Below are 17,592 nucleotides of genomic sequence, written 5' to 3'. Positions count from 1 at the left end.
AAATATCGACGAAATTAACAATCGAAGTTGGCCTCCTCTCTCAAAATATCGACGAAATTAGCAATCGAAGTTGGCCTCCTCTCAAAATATCGACGAAATTAACAATCGAAGTTGGCCTCCTCTCAAAAAATCGATGAAATTAGCATTCGAAGGTAGTCTCCTCTCAAAATATCGACGAAATTAACAATCGAAGTTGGCCTCCTCTCTAAAAATCGATGAAATTAGCAATCGAAGTTAGCCTCCTCTCAAAATATCGTTAAAATTAGCAATCGAAGTTGGCCACCCGGCCCACTCTCCATCCTCTAATCACGACGAGAAGGACCTCCTTTGTTTATATACGACGCCATTTTCTTCGCTTCCCAAAACGATATGGTCGCGTCCGATTAACCTGAAAGTTCGTAGGCGAGTAGGTCATTTTTTCCCCTCGTATTTATTCCATTTCGTGGATAGGTTGACGCGGGAAGTAACGGTTCATTTCTTTTGGTACGCGGGGATAGGGAACCAGGCCCCTGTTCGAGGCCCCGGCGCTCCCTCGGGGCGGTAGGGTACCCACCTTCCTCGCAATTGTAATTAAAAAGAATGATTATGCGGAGTAAAAGGGAGGGTCGTCGAATCGAAAACGGACCGTGCGGGGGACGCACTCTCATCCCGGAGATAACGTCGACATCCTGGACGCGGGCTGTACCATCTCGCTCACTATGAACCCCGCTGTCAAGTGACGTCGCGAAACTAGTACGAGTTGACGCATTTCGGAGGATAGCGGGGCATCTGTCTTGGTCTCTTCTTCGGCAAAGACTTCTCTTTAATTGGAGACTGCCGGTGAAATATCTGGCTGTCTTACGAGATAACTGCGATGTGTCTCCGATGAGGAGGGGTGGTTGCGAAGGTGGAACAGGGAATCTCTAACGATTGGGAGGTGGCCAACACCGGCTCTTTTTAGGCCTTGGCTTTTTATGACCACCAATTTAACTAAACGTAATTTCGGTATACGCCGTCCTGCCCCGATGTAAAATGTCCTTAATAGCTTTAATTTTTTACTAGCCCTTACTTTTTTACGACTTTTTAATTTGACTTTTTTTTTTAGTTTTTCCCAATCTACATTAATCTTTTTCGTTTTATTTATTGAAATATTTAGTGTACAAAGGCTAAATACTATTTTTATTGGCAATACAATTTCAGCTCGCGAGAAATTTTATTTGGTATGCATTTTTGAAAACGTCTAGTTGAAAAATAAAAGTTAATAATAATAATAATCAGCTAGACTAATACCCAAGGCACCACCTTAGGCCTAAGTCATCAAGCGACTTTTAAAGCCTTTAATTCAGGTGGCCGGGTTACAACGCGTAAGAGGGTGGTGGCAAGCCCTTCATGCCGCGCGAGCCAACAGCTCCCTACACGTACTATTACAGGGTTGCCACGGTACCTGGAAAACCTGGAATTCCTGGAAAAGTCAGGGAATTTGAATATGGGTATAAATATCAGGAAAATGTCAGGGAATTTAATTTTGGTTGGTTGAAAATAGGAAACCTTTTCTAAAATATAGGTAAAAAAATTCAAAATCCTGGCCCAAATAAGTCACGGAAAATCTCCAAAGATGGTCAGGGAAAACCTTGAAAAGTCAGGGAATTTGATTGTGAAAAAACTGTGGCAACCCTGTATTACCGTTAACCTCTACAGGTTTTTATGGAATGGAAAACCGAAGAACTTGGGTGAAAACCCCTTAAACCGGTGGGGGAGAGAACTTGCAAACTCAACGCGGAAGGAGTTGTTCCGAATTTTAACAATCATTTAGCGAGCATCCATTTATCTTAAAAATTCGTTTTAAACCCGAGAAGGTCTCCCACTCGTAAATTCCGTTACTCGTCCAAATAAAACTAGGCGTCCAAAACTTTTATCATATTCTCTACGAGTGGCCGTGATAAATTATTCTACATAGGTTTATTATTGGAATTCGAGTTTCTTACCGTTTCCTTAGAAAATTATCCCGATAAAATATATTGTCTTCGCGAGTTCCACGTTATTGCGGAATAAAGGTACGAAAGCATAGAAGGGAATTCTTCAATTTTTCCTCAATACTCAACCATATAAATAATATATATATATATATATATATATATATTTCTTAAAAATGTATATCGTAACGTTCCTATTTTACCTTTTATCGGTATTTCAGATTCTATTTGAATTGAAGCTCTCTTTGTGACAGCTTAACTTAATCTCCCCCTTTACTGAATTGTAAAGGGGAGAGGGGGTGTTTTTAGCTTTTAGAAATCTTCCTTAGTTAGTTCCCCTTCTCTACTTTGAATTTATAATTTTTAAAAACAGAAGAAAAATTGTTTTCGGGAACTATGTATACAAGCGCTTTGACGTATGGGCGAAATGGAAGGATTTATATTCATTGAAAGTCATATTTTCTCAATCGGGGGAAATTTTATAGGACTTTGCTTTGGGGAAAGGCTGCCTTTTAAGGGGTTACTTGTTTCTCTCAATTCCGACTTAATTAGTGATTTATTGGCGATTTTATCTCGCGTCGATGGGAGGAGGAAATGGATTTGACTTCTCAGAAAGTGATTCTCTCAGAAGTCACCACAATTCGTATATTTTATGTTTCGTATATTTTCTAATGTTTCGTATATTTTCTAATGTTTCGTATATTTTCTAACGATTCGTATATTTTCTAATGATTCGTATGTTTTCTAATAATTCGTATGGTTTATGGTGTTTCGTATGTTTTATCGTGTTTCGTATGTTTTATCAGGTTTCGTATATCTTAAAATTTTTTGTATTTTTTCCTGTATTTGTGGAATTTTTCGTTCTTGATATCAAAACCTTCAAAGCTTAAAAAATAATATTAGAAATATTATAAATCTTCGCTCGCTCAACCAATTATTAAACAAATTATCTTTAAAAAAACCATAAATTTTAACTTGTTAAGTACTTGAAAACTATATTTTCCGGTAATTTTAATGAAATTTATTTTATCCTTTATTTTGAAAATATTTCTATAAATCCTATAAACCTACTACAAATTTCCTATAATTCCTAGAAGGTTTCTTTGAGTTTTTTTCTGTGATCACCCTGACACCCTGCATAACCTAACACACTGTCAGTGTTACCTAAATGTCACATTTTTAGAATAAAGTCCATGTCAGTGGCATAAAGTGGCAAATATGGCCAAAAGTGGCAAATATGGCAAAAAGTGACAAATATGGCAAAAAGTGACAAATAGTGACTAATAATCAATAAATGCTTTTAAATGATGTAAATAATATCTTTCAGAGATGTAGCATCACTTACATGTGAGATAATGTTTCAGTTTTTCACAAAAGAACCATTAAAAACACCTTAAAGATATATAGTAGACGAATTCAAACTCAATAAAAATCGTTGAAAAATTGCCAAAAGAAATTACTAGATTGGGCTATAATTGAGTATCTAGCCCAAAACCTGACAACTAATACAGTATATTTGTCTAGCACAAATATATTTTTCCTTTCGTATGTTTTTTTATTTTTATTAAAATTTATTATTTGCCACTATTTGGCATATTAGCAAGTAAAAGTATTATTCGCCATGTCGGTATTTACCACTTTTTGCCACATTATTTGAAACCTGACATTTACCACTTCGGAACACTGCACACTGTTAGTAGCTGATGAGAGCATCGTTTGCTATTTTAATTCGAAGATTTAAATCTCCAAATTAACACGCCTGGGAAATCAGTGAATCTGCCGTAAACGTTACCTTCCATAAATTTTCTTAAAACTATCTATTATCTCGACCATCTTAGTAAATTGCGACCTTCTCCTGTAGTAATGACCAACACTCAATACATCAGTGTACTGGAGGAAAGCCAACGTTTAGCTTCTGTCTTTCGATTTGAAATCCGAGATTAGGTTTTCTTCAATCCCGGAAATCATCATCATCATCATCATACAGCAAAGGAAGGGGAGGAAAATCAACCTTCTCCGTTGGCGTTTTGATAAATTTCCTTTTCTTAAACATCGACTTATCTTTAACCGAGCCTAGAGATTTCCAAGAAAGTGAGGCGCTAAAAGAATATCAAATATTTGCTAATCATATAGGGCACTGTTTATCCTTCCTCGGCCCTGTAAGCGCCGTTTCCCCCCGAAGCATCCTACGCCGTCTAAATTTCAATAGGGTCCGGACACAACAAGTTTTAAAGGCATTCAAATAATGGTCTCTCTTTCTGCCGGCCTAAGCCGCTTAGGCCGCTCTTCTTGTGTTTGTCGCTTAATAGGATCGCCTTTCGAATTTTGATAAGTTCCTCCCCCAGATCTCCTTCTTAAAATTCGCCCCCCCCTCCCCCTGCGCGCGCGCTCTTGTTCTTTAAAGTCGTTATAATCTCCCCCTCCAACTTTATCAGCAAAATCGTCATAATTATATGTACTTGTCGATATTAAAATTGAATGGGGTTGTTGTTTGAAATACTTCCCTCTTAAACGTTAAAGGATGCTGTAGATAAATATTTTTATATATTTTAGGTTCAATTTTGTGTATTTGTTTTTATACGTGTGAAATATAAGAGTACGTTGGTCCTGAATTACTAGATAGAGATTCAAAATGCAATAATCACGAATGAAAACGTTAATTTATCAATAATAATGATTAATCAATTATCGTGATTTAGAAAATTAAATTTCCAGTAATCGTGATTTAGTAATTTAAAAAACTATTTATCTTTATTTAGAAAATTAAATTTCCAATAATCGTGATTTAGAAATTTAAAAAACTATTAATCTTTATTTAGAAAATTAAGTTTCCAATAATCGTGATTTAGAAAATTAAATTATCAATCGTAGTTTAGAAAATTAAATTATCAATCGTAATTTAGAAAATTAAATTCCCAATAATCGTGATTCAGAAAATTATATTTTCAATAATCACGGTTGAAAAGTTAAATTTTTTTAATAATCATGACTAAAAAATCAAATTTCCCGTATGATTAAAAATCAAATAATCATTATTATAAAAAACATTATCCATAAGCGTGGTAAATAAATAATTGCCCGTAATCACGACTAGAAAATTAACCGGGATTAGAATAAAATTGAAAATCTATTAGTAACATAACGGTAGTAATCTATTTGAATCATCGAAGTACGTGTCCTCAATAATGACGAAAGTGAAATCGTTCTATGTACAATAAAATCAAGTAACTCGGGCGATATTAAAGACTGTTTGTCTCTCTCGATGGCAATATGGCTATTAATCCGAGCCAGCTAGCTGATATTTGGTTTCAGTCCCATCCGATCTATTGTTCCAATAGATTCTATCTTTCATCTCTCGCGGCGTCTGTGCGTACGCGACTCTTGAGATTATGGATTTTTGCTCTTTATCGGCTGCAGCGGCTGCCGGGAGAAAATTGTATGTCTTATTGGCAGGCCAGATGTAAGCCAATGTCACGGTCTTTGACACCCTCTCCTACCCTGATCGGTGTGTGCGTACCCTTTAAATATTCGAAGCGTTTAATGCATTCAATCTTGATGACGTATTCAATCGTACTCCCTTCCGAGTGGAATGTACTTGGCTTATGACGACCGGAGAATATCGTATTTATCAGCTTCGATATAAATGAGATAAAACTAGCGCATTAATTTCGATGAAATTATATTTTAATGAGTGATTTTTCTAAGGTCCACGGGATTTAGTTGATTCAAATTAATTATTAATTCAGTTTCTAACGGTGCAGATTTATGTGAACTTAAACTTGCCATTCGTACGATTCTGATGAATTTAAATCGACTTACCGATTTAAATTAAGATATCAATTATCTATCAATGTTACATCATTAATAATTATTAATTAATTAAATTATTAATGATGTAACGGCTGACGAAGGACCACGGTTTGAAAGCTCCCGAAAAATTTTTATTAAAAACATTTTTATATCCATGAAGTATCAGCTCCTTTGATATCTATTTATTTTTAAAATATCAATTATCTGTTTAAAATATAATCATTGATTTTTATGATATAATATACTTTAAATGAATTTATGAAATCTTACAATTATAAATTAAATTTAAATATATTCGGTTTTAACCTAGGTATATATTCATCGATTATATCAAAATAATGGATGCCTTAAGAGTTTTAACGAAATTAAAAATCTCCAAAATAGCTATTTAAATCCAATCGATTTTGATGGAAACTGAAATCATTCATTAACAATTTTGCGTAAAATAAAGTTCCAATCAGAATTTATAAATAAATAAATAAAATAACAGATTACATTGTAATTTAGGCGAGCTTTTTTGCTGAAATGGCCGTTGATTTTCAGTGTTTTTTAAATTCGATTTATTTGATTTTTGTTATGAATATTTTTTAATTTTATGCTACTTATTCCTTGGCAAACTTATTTATGATTAGAATTCTTGGTAATGTAAACCTAAAATTACTAATCTGAATGAAATTTAATTAGTACTTGAACTTTCATATCAATAGCAACAATTTTTCTACATTTTCCATAAATACATAGGTGATTTAAAGCACGTATCGGCTCTATCATTGCCACCTGTATTAGAGATGGCGATGTATCTATCTGATTCTTCGAAAAAACGACTTTACTGGGGAGCGTGGTGCCATCTATTAACGGCCAAGGAAGCTAAAATTCAAAATAGCGAAACAATAACGTCATCGGAGAACCATTGCAGAGTATAATAATTAGACAACTTATACTCTACTTAGTGGACTTTAATCTAAATTATATATCCCATATAAAATATATTGTTAAAATTACTATAATTTAAGTTATTGTGAAATTTACAAACGAGCCAATCAACGCGAAGGGTACTTTTATGTCCCGCCTTTTGGGTGAAAATGTAGCTTAAGCACCTTGTTTTGATTTGGACCCTAACGACATCTGTTGAATAAAGAGCCTGGCACTGGCTTTAAATCAATTATTAAAAAAAAACTATTTAAATCAGACAACCATATTCTTTAGTACAACAAGCGCAAAACCAAGCAGCGGGGAAATGCGAACATTAAGGTTTGGGTTCGTGTGATAGGTAAAAAAGGACTTTGTAAACCAATCGAGGTAACCAGCGTAAAAAAGTAAACTTAAACAGTATTTGAAGTCCCTGCTGCTTGGTTTTGCGCTTGTTGCAGCCTACTTCCAGGGGCTAGTCCTCATCGTAGGAAAATGGGGGGAAAAACAGGCATACGTCTCAACTCACCCCCCTACAATTAACTCCTTAAAATTTTTGCATCACCTTTTGAAACACCATTTATTTAGTTTCCTATATTTTCCTATAATTCGCCTATTTAGTTTCCTATAATTCGCCTATTTAGTTTCCTATATTTTCCTATTCATTATCCTATATTTTCGTTTAATTCGCCTATTCAGTGTCCTATATTTTCCTATAATTTGCCTATTTAGTTTCCTATTTAGTGTCCTATATTTTCGCATAATTCGCCTATTTAGTTTCTTATATTTTCCTATTGTCCTATATTTTCGTATAATTTGCCTATTTAGTGTCCTATATTTTCATATTTAGTGTCTTATATTTTCCTATAATTCGCCTATTTAGTGTCCTATATTTTCCTATAATTCGCCTCTAAAATTAATATTTTTCCTATAAAACATTTATAAAAAATGTAACTTATCAATTTGGATACATTTGAGGTTTGATTCTGACATTCGATTTCCATAATATTAGGTTAGTTTAAATCAAAGCGGATAAAATTAAACTAGATTATTAGTAGACCATAATTCTCCAACGTTGCGCAACGGCTTCGCTTATAAACGGGGGAAGGGAGGGGGAGGGCACAGACCGGGCTTCGACGGCTGCCAATGTCCGCCAGAATACGTCAGTTATTGAATTCCATTTTGTCACCGAAATATGTAAATGCCGAGTTAGCGCTAATAACGGAATCCCCCGCCATCCGAGAGCATCTCGACCGATCCCTCTCCCCAAAGCGCTCTGTCTAACTGACCCACTGGCCTATACTCTCCGTGGATAATGATATTGTGGTTGGGCACTTGCGAGGATTTATGGTCTACGCGGGCTCGTTTTTGTCCTAAGTTGTCTCCAATTCTGTCTCATCTTGTACCGTTCTAGATCGGGATTGAAACGCCACGGAAATTGGATAAAACTGTTTGGAAAAATCACGCTAATTTTTACCAGCATTAAGAAAAACCCAAAATAATTAAATAAAGGTCTGTTCAAAATGCATTTTGAAAATGCAAAATTTTGGGTTAGAAAAAGTATTTTGAATTTTACATTTAGAATTTTGAGTTTCTAGGAAACTATGTTGCATTTAGCATTTTGAGTTTCTAGGAAACTATGTTGCATTTTGCATTTTGAGTTTCTAGGAAACTATTTTGCATTTTGAGTTTCTAGGAAACTATTTTGCATTTTGCATTTTGAGTTTCTAGGAAACTATGTTGCATTTAGCATTTTGAGTTTCTAGGAAACTATGTTGCATTTTGCATTTTGAGTTTCTAGGAAACTATTTTGCATTTTGCATTTTGAGTTTCTAGGAAACTATTTTGCATTTAGCATTTTGAGTTTCTAGGAAACTATGTTGCATTTTGCATTTTGAGTTTCTAGGAAACTATTTTGCATTTTGCATTTTGAGTTTCTAGGAAACTATTTTGCATTTTGCATTTTGAGTTTCTAGGAAACTATGTTGCATTTAGCATTTTGAGTTTCTAGGAAACTATGTTGCATTTTGCATTTTGAGTTTCTAGGAAACTATTTTGCATTTTGCATTTTGAGTTTCTAGGAAACTATTTTGCATTTTGCATTTTGAGTTTCTAGGAAACTATGTTGCATTTAGCATTTTGAGTTTCTAGGAAACTATGTTGCATTTTGCATTTTGAGTTTCTAGGAAACTATTTTGCATTTTGCATTTTGAGTTTCTAGGAAACTATGTTGCATTTAGAATTTTGAGTTTCTAGGAAACTATGTTGCATTTAGAATTTTGAGTTTCTAGGAAACTATGTTGCATTTTGCATTTTGAGTTTCTAGGAAACTATTTTGCATTTTGCATTTTGAGTTTCTAGGAAACTATTTTGCATTTTGCATTTTGAGTTTCTAGGAAACTATGTTGCATTTAGCATTTTGAGTTTCTAGGAAACTATGTTGCATTTTGCATTTTGAGTTTCTAGGAAACTATTTTGCATTTTGCATTTTGAGTTTCTAGGAAACTATTTTGCATTTTGCATTTTGAGTTTCTAGGAAACTATGTTGCATTTAGCATTTTGAGTTTCTAGGAAACTATGTTGCATTTTGCATTTTGAGTTTCTAGGAAACTATTTTGCATTTTGCATTTTGAGTTTCTAGGAAACTATTTTGCATTTTGCATTTTGAGTTTCTAGGAAACTATGTTGCATTTAGCATTTTGAGTTTCTAGGAAACTATTTTGCATTTTGCATTTTGAGTTTCTAGGAAACTATTTTGCATTTTGCATTTTGAGTTTCTAGGAAACTATGTTGCATTTAGCATTTTGAGTTTCTAGGAAACTATGTTGCATTTTGCATTTTGAGTTTCTAGGAAACTATTTTGCATTTTGCATTTTGAGTTTCTAGGAAACTATTTTGCATTTTTGGGTTTGATACGTGGCAAAACATTTTCAAAATGCTTTTCAAAATACTGTTTACTCTTTTACCATCATCTTGTAGAGAAATTTCGTCTGCTATTTACTCCCAAGTAATCATAGAAGTCGATACTCAGTTACTCAGAAGCAGACGAACATTCGTACAGTGCCACCGCTTTAAATCTCTACGTTTGTTATTATAAATAACTAACTATTAATAATAATAATTAATTATTAATTAATTATTACTAATTACAAACTAACTGTACATTTGTAAAAACATTTGCATTTTGAAAAACCATTTTCAAAATGCATTGTGTATTTTGCCTTTTGAGTTATGGAGAAAGTATTTTGCATTTTACGTTTTGCATTTTGAGTTATGGATAAAGTATTTTGCATTTTACGTTTTGCATTTTGAGTTATGGAGAAAGTATTTTGCATTTCACGTTTTGCATTTTGAGTTATGGAGAAAGTATTTTGCATTTTACATTTTGCATTTTGAGTTATGGAGAAAGTATTGTGCATTTTGAAAAAAAAAAGCATTTTGAACAACCCAGGCATTGTTAAGTTGTACTAGCACAATTTTTATAAATCAACATATATATGAACATATTTTATTTTACAAAAAAATATATTCTTTACAAAACGCGTTAACAAAAGGAATAACCGTAATCTTAAAACTAGTCGGGGTCAATCGAGGTTTTAAATTCGTGTTTCATACAAAGGTCTATATCTCCTCCCGATGTCCCTACCCTATTGGACTTATATTACTCTGGAATCAAATTAATATTTTTGTTCTTAAAATTCTTTATTATGTGATAAATTTATAGATTGAAACGGCCAGGTTTTAAAATTGGTGCCATTTCAGTAAATACCGTATTTTTTCATTGATATAAACATACGCACCGCCGTTGTAGAACGTAGTCAGTACCTCTCGAAAACAACGGAAGTCAGGTGGAGTGTATTTTTACGTGTGTTATCGATTGTCGGAAAAATAAATTGTGTCGCTCGCGTCAAAAATAAGAACCCCCCCCCCCCCCGACAGCGTACGTCGATATAAACACGGTGTTCTCTCAACTTTTAAAGGTGCATGGAATCGTTTCAAAAATTTGTGTTGAATTTAACGTTGATTATCTAGCTCCACCTCTAAAAGTCAAACTAACCCAGGGTGACCAGACTTCCTATATTTTCCTATATTTTTAATGCCTTCCTATATATTCCTATTTTCCTATAATTTCACGGTCTTTTGAAAATGAAAGAACTTTTTGTACGTGTCATAGAACATCTATTGAAAACACACTTTCGAAGCAAATCTTGAAATATACGGGCTTTGTAAATCCGCTAACAATTGTAAGTGATCCAATAATGCAAGAAAGCAGGCGGTATACGAAAAAGTATCAATATTCTAGGTTATTCGAGTCAAAGCGTACCGATATGCTATAATTACCTTATTATTTTTCCCATATTTCGCCTATTTAGTTTTCTATATTTTCCTATAATTCGCCTATTTAGTTTTCTATATTTTCCTATAATTCGCCTATTTAGTTTTATTTAGTTTTCTATAATTCGCCTATTTAGTTTTCTATATTTTCCTATAATTCGTCTATTTAGTTTTCTATATTTTCCTATAATTCGCCTATTTAGTTTTCTATATTTTCCTATAATTCGCCTATTTAGTTTTATTTAGTTTTCTATAATTCGCCTATTTAGTTTTCTATATTTTCCTATAATTCGCCTATTTAGTTATCTATATTTTCCTATAATTCGCCTATTTAGTTATCTATATTTTCCTATAATTCGCCTATTTAGTTATCTATATTTTCCTATAATTCGCCTATTTAGTTATCTATATTTTCCTATAATATAGAACCAGCCATACCGGTTATAGCCACCTGGTTAAATCCGGTTATAGCCACTTGAAAAAATCCAGATTTTTGTGGCTTTAAAAAAAAATTACAATACGAATGTTTTAGTAAATTAATAGTTTTTATTTAGAAATTTAGTTTATTTTTGTTTCATATTTAGAAACCGGTTTACTTTTACTAGTTTTTCGGTAGGTTTAAAGTTCCAAAGTTCGCTGCCTCGCTTCCGTCATACACAAAAACTAGGGGGAATTTCCCGAGGAAATCAAAATAATTCAGTTATTTTATACAGTTATTTCGCTTTACTTGTTTAGATTCTTATTTACGACAATAACTGCTGACAATTTCTACTTACATAAGTAAAAGGTACTGTTTAAATTTTAGCCGGTTATAACCGATAAAAACCGGATATAGCCAATTAAAACCACTGGTCTGGATTTTTTCAAAAAAGCCGGCTTTTTGCCAACCCTGATTTAGTTTCCTATAATTCGCCTATTTAGTTTTCTATATTTTCCTATAATTCGCCTATTTAGTTTTCTATATTTTCCTATAATTCGCCTATTTAGTTTTCTATATTTTCCTATAATTCGCCTATTTAGTTTTCTATATTTTCCTATAATTCGCCTATTTAGTTTTCTATATTTTCCTATAATTCGCCTATTTAGTAGTTTCCTATAATTCGCCTCTAAAATTCCTTATTTTCCGATAACATTTTCAAAACCTTTCCCTGGTCCCCCTGCTAACAATTTTTATTAGAGTTGCTAATTTTCCGGATAAATTAAATGCGGAAAAAAATTGCGGAAAATTTTACGCAAATCCGAAAAATATAAAATTGAAACATATATTACTTATTAAGGGTTTTTTTTCTAGACTAGTCTAGTCTAAAGGTTTAGTGTTACTTTTGGGATTCGAAAATATGAGTCGAAAACGCCGTGAAATTTAAACTTGCGACTAATATTAGTTTAATAATGGAATGGAAAACCTTTTCTTACTATTTTTTGGAAAAATACAGAAAATTTTTCGGGAAAAATGCCTCGGTAATTTTCCGAATTACAACTATACATTTTAATACACTTTTAATAACTTTTAATACCGGCTACATCAGTCTGTACCCCTTACTTTGGAAATACACTCCAAAAAATATACGTTTTAAATTTTGAAGGAGTGTGGGTATAAAGCTGGTTTTTGGTCGTTACCTTGACATACTGAGACGTAGACACCGCCCCCTTTACCACCTGTAAATAAAAACAAGTAAATAAACCCTTCAGACGTGAAAAGGCATTGACCTAATTTCTTATCGAGCCCGGAGGACTAGGTGGGACCTTGAAGCGCCCTTACTGAGCGATTTAAATATCCCCGTGTTCGTTTTTTCAAAGTTGTAGTTCTCTTATTGTTCCAACGTTAGTATAGCGTTTTTTCAATTCAAAGTTTCGCGTGTTCTTTCGATGGCGAGGGAACTCGATATTTAGGATTTTGTCTGGCGGCTGGTAATGTATGCGAACCATATAATCGTTTTTTTTTCTCTATCTCGCTGCGCCCAAGGTCGCCATTTCAATTTTGTTTGCTGCATTTTAAAATTGTTCCGTGAGTTTCAAAGTACGTCGAATCAGAAGCGTATAATACAATATATCTCGTACGACAGACGTATTCCCCTTACTATCCTGCTAATGTAGACTTTTAGTCCGACAACCTGGAAAGGTCAGGGAATTTGAAAATGGTTCCACAATGTCAGGGAAAAGTCGGGGAATCGGAAAATGGTTCCAAAAAGTCGGAAAATTGAAATATGGTTCCAAAAGTCAGGGAAAAGTCGGAATATGGTTCCAAAAAGTCTGAAAATTGGAATATGGTTCCAAAAAGTCAGGGAAAAGTCGGAAAATTGGAATATGGCTCCCAAAAGTCAGGGAAAAGTCCGAAAATCGAAATATGGTTCCAAAAAGTCAGGGAAAAGTCGGAAAATTTAAATATGGTTCCAAAAAAGTCAGGGAAAAGTCGGAAAATTGGAATATGGTTCCAAAATGTCAGGGAAAAGTCGGAAAACTGGAATATGGTTCCAATAAATCAGGGAAAAGTCGGAAAATTGGAATATGGATCCTAAAAGTCAGGGAAAAGTCGGAAAATTGGAATATGGTTCCAAAAAGTCAGGGAAAGTCGGGGAATTGGAATATGGTTCCAATAAGTCTGGGAAATGTCGGGGAATTGTAATGACATAATTTGTCAAAGGCCCCGTAAAGTCTCCGCGCAAACTCTAGTGGCCGTATATCTCAGCAAATAAACCAAAGCTATTAAGGTTGAACATAGACACTTCGTATACGAGATACGAGTTAAAATCGTTTTAAAGTAAACGAAAATAAATTTCAACGTCACGCAAAATCCGCCAGAGAAACTTTCTTCGCCCGTCGATTCTGTCACTTTGTGACCCACTTCTTCACCTTTTTGGATCGCGTTGATAATTTTTGCTCGTAGACGAACGAGAGTCCTTCAGACTTGGCTCGCGTGTCCAACTGTCATTGTTTTCCCGGGGCGCATTCGACACACTTAAAACCGAGCGAGACTTAATGCGATCTCATTTCTGCCAGAGAAAAAATGCTTTCTATCGACGAGTGGTTAATTAAAGCGAGGAACACTAAGTACGTTTATACGGCCGTGTGTACGTAGCCGCTGTCGATAAGCGATTTCCCTCCGGATTTTATATTATCTTCCGCACAGACGGCCTTGAGACAATGATCCTATTCGCACCTTTTTTTTTATATCGTTCGCTTCTAAAGAACATTTAAAATCGACCACCTTTCACGCCATTCTTTCGAGGGTTGGCAATTTTTAATAATAAATCGATTTTTTTTATTTAAATCGGATTTTTATTTATTTTTTGGATTTATTTGATTTTAATTACAATTTCAAAGTTTTATATAATTTAGTATAATAATTTTACCTAAATCAAATATATTTTAATTTTTAAAGACTAATATGTAAAATGAATTTGTTAAATTTAAGCTAATAATCGTATTGAAATTTTTATTTTTTAAAACCTATTTTGGTACTTTACAAAACAAATTCGGCGTAATCCCCAGCCACAGGTAGAATCCAATGCAACATTAGGGGGGAATACAAGAAAGATTATAATTAAACCTAAATTATAGCAATTGGCGAGGTTTTTTCTTTTTCAAAAATGCTATATAAAAAATTGATTTAAATCAATGATTTTTTTTGAAAAAAATCATTAATTAAAATCGCGATTTAAATCGTGATTAAAATCAAGTTGATTTAAATCAATTTTTATATAGTATTTTTGACCTTGCCAATTGCTATAAAAAAACATTTGTTTTAGGTAAAATTATGATACTAAATTATATAAAAATCCCATTTAAATAAAAAAATCGATTTGGTTGATATTACATTTAAGATTTTTAAAATATAATTTTGAATATTGTTGATATTATATTTCTGGATATTTAACAATGTTTAAAGCACTCTCAATTACTTTACCATACAAGTAAATTGTCGCGTGCTTGACCACTGTCCACTTCCAGGTTTCTCCAGCAAACTTTTTTTAAGATTTCTTAGGGAGACAAAAATTTAATTTTTCAACTTTCCAGAGTATTTTTAATTTAGTTAAATGAGTTAAAAATGCTAGAAATGATTAAATTTATTAATTAAAATTAAATTTTTATATTTAAAATAGTTTACGAATATATGATTAAAAACAAACTTAACTTATTTCGTTGTTATTTTTATAGTAGTTTACACTATACAGGATTGCCACACGTCAGGGAAATCGGGGGAAAGTCAGGAAATTTAAAAATGGCCTAAAAAGTCAGGGAATTTTAAGAATTGGTAAAAATTCAGGGAAAAGTCAGGGAATTCAATTTTATCTTGGCACTTTTTGAAGGTAATTTAACTCTAGATCTATGACAAATTCCACGATTATCATTTATTTCCTTGAATGTTTGGCTAATTTTTTCAACATTGCAATAACCTTTTTACTGAAATATAAGTTCATCTAATTTTATTAACTTCTGATAAAAGTAAACTATAAAAGAAAAATTTTGGCCTTAATAAGTCAGGGAAAATCTCTTAAAATGGTCAGGGAAAACAGGGAATAGTCAGGGAATTTGAACCTGAAAATTTTGTGGCAACCCTGCCATAGTTTGTGTGAATCTAAACCATACATTTAAAAAAAAAACACACATTTTTTTTCCAACTTTGATTTAAATTATATTATTTCGAGAATTGTTTCAATACACCTTTTGTAGACTATAGGCATACCGCGGCAAAACTTAATTAATTACGTACTTCGCGATTTAAAATAAAACCACGATGTCGTGACAATGGCGCGTTGCTTTTTCGAATTGACTTGTATCAACAGTTTGCGTAAACATTAACCCGGAAATATTACGCGCTTTTTAGTTTCGCGTCGATATAATCTTGGAGTGAAGCTATTGCTTTGACCGAAATGTCGGCGCCGTGGTCGTAGTTTTTCCATCCTAACTTGCGTGCCTTTTTTGCGTGTGACCGCATATGGGCTAATAGTGGAAAGGCATTCAACGTGAAACCTGTATTTCGGGCGGCCGTCTTGTTTGATTAACACCAGTGTATGAAGTGTCTTTTTAGAGATAGTTCTGCCGGGTTTCCCGCCAAACCCGGAACTATATTTAAGCGGTCAAGGTTATTTTTGAAAGTCCGAAATGGGCAATCTTCGATTTTTTTCAGACCTAATGCGTAATTATTATCTCTAAATTATATTTTAAAATTTTGTAAAAGCAGGGTGCATACACTACCTGGAAAAGTTAGGGAATTTGAAAATTTTTCCAAAAGGTCAGGGAAAAGTCAGGGAATTTTAAAATGTTTTCAAAGGGTCAGGGAATTTTAAAATGTTTCCAAAAGGTCAGGGAAAAGTCAGTGAATTTGAAAATGTTTCCAAAAGGTCAGGGAAAAGTTAGGGAATTTTAAAATGTTTCCAAAATGTCAGGGAAAAGTTAGGGAATTTTAAAATGTTTCCAAAAGGTCAGGGAAAAGTCAGGGAATTTTAAAAAGTTTCCAAAAGGTCAGGGAAAAGTCAGGGAATTTTAAAAAGTCAGGGAAAAGTTAGGGAATTTTAAAATGTTTTCAAAATGTCAGGGAAAAGTTAGGGAATTTTAAAATGTTTCCAAAAGGTCAGGGAAAAGTCAGGGAATTTTAAAATGTTTCCAAAAGGTCAGGGAATTTTAAAATGTTTCCCAAAGGTCAGGGAAAAGTTAGGGAATTTGAAAATGTTTCCAAAAGGTCAGGGAATTTGAAAATATTTCCAAAAGGTCAGGGAAAAGTCAAGGAATTTGAAAATGGTCCCAAAAAGTGAATAACCATTCAGTTATTCTACAAAAATGAAAATGGTAAGGGAAAATTTGGAAATCTGGTCAGGGAAAACCTGGAAATGTCAGGGAATTTAATTCCGTAAATTTTGTGCGAACCCTGAAAAGGTATTAAACGAAAATGAACGATACGCTCCTGTACATTGGTATTTATCATATATCGATGTAAATGTTATATTCGCTAAATTTGTCAACACGGCTATTTTATATCGATAAAATACGTTGTTTGTAGCATTTTCTGATACCATGGCAAACCGATTAGACACTTATAATGATCTTGATAATGAATTTTTAAGTCGAAGGATAACTAGGGTGTGTTTTATTATTGGTTAATACGTTCCAACGTTTAAATTTCCTCCAGGGTATCTTAGGCATTTGGACTAAAGCTTAGAAAAGCCAAAGCTTAGAAATATCGTACTTAAAACCAAATATGCCAAAGTAAACTTCAATAACAGTGTTGAAATTTTAGACAATTTCATTATAAGTTTTAATGATACTATTTATTTGTTTAACACGGAAGGTTTTATTAATGACGAAATGTGTTCGCAACTTTCCCTAATATTTTTAATAACCAACTAACTTGTAGTTTAATTTAAAAAAGAAAGATTTCTGGTTTAGATTTTCGTACTCCGCCTATGACTGGCGTTATTCGAGAGGGTATAATAATATCATAAAGATCGGATCTAATCAGAGTTGTCACAGTACCTGGAATTCCTGGAAAAGTCGGGGAATTTGAATATGGGTATAAAAATCAGGGAAAAGTCGGGGAATTTGAATATGGGTATAAAAATCAGGGAAAAGTCGGGGAATTTGAATATGG

The 17,592-nt window shown here is 33.3% G+C and overlaps 1 protein-coding gene across 12 annotated transcripts in view; it reads left to right on the top strand.

The window, feature by feature from the left end:
- The window catches only part of LOC149925532 (zinc finger protein rotund-like), a 395,345-nt gene that overhangs the window by 241,573 nt on the left and 136,180 nt on the right, over positions 1-17,592 (top strand). The gene's annotated exons all lie outside the window — the stretch shown is intronic.

Source organism: Leiobunum rupestre, chromosome 10 (genome assembly GCF_980474605.1).
Source record: "Leiobunum rupestre chromosome 10, qqLeiRupe1.1.hap1, whole genome shotgun sequence".
Taxonomy (NCBI): Eukaryota; Metazoa; Arthropoda; class Arachnida; order Opiliones; family Sclerosomatidae; genus Leiobunum; species Leiobunum rupestre.
Note: the sequence above shows the minus strand (reverse complement) of the source record. Positions and strands in the feature narration are given on the sequence as shown.